The sequence below is a fragment of the Sapajus apella genome, unplaced genomic scaffold (genome assembly GCF_009761245.1).
Source record: "Sapajus apella isolate SASKATOON/1434 unplaced genomic scaffold, GSC_monkey_1.0 scaffold96, whole genome shotgun sequence".
Classification (NCBI taxonomy): Eukaryota; Metazoa; Chordata; class Mammalia; order Primates; family Cebidae; genus Sapajus; species Sapajus apella.
The window spans coordinates 2006423-2006948 of NW_022437036.1; positions in this window are offsets into that span (position 1 = coordinate 2006423).

Genomic DNA, 526 nt, shown 5'->3' on the forward strand with positions numbered 1-526 from the left:
ACACTCCGACTCAAGAATCTGTCTGCAAGGCAGGTCCCTAAGGACAGAAGATAGACAGGTGGGTGCCCAGGAAAGGGGACAGGAGGGTTCATGCTAAGTGGGGCACTGTCTGTTCTGAGGTGAAGAAAACTTTCAGGAATTAGGAGTGACGGCTACACAACATTCTGAATGTATGAAAAATCACTGAATCACATAAAGTGAAAAACCTTATGGTATGTGAATTATATATCACATTTGAAAAGCAGAATGGCAAAATTTCTTTCTAGACAGGAAGACACAAACTGGTGAAACCCAATGGTGATTGAACACCATCACTGAGAACAGTGTTAGAGAGAAAGGTGTGGAGTTCCCCCCGCCAAGTGAGAACAGTGTTAGAGAGAAAAGTGTGGAATTTCCCCCCCAGTGAGAACAGTGTTAGAGAGAAAGGTGTGGAGTTCCCCCCCCGTGAGAACAGTGTTAGAGAGAAAGGTGTGGAGTTCCCCCCCCAGTGAGAACAGTGTTAGAGAGAAAGGTGTGGAGTTTCCCC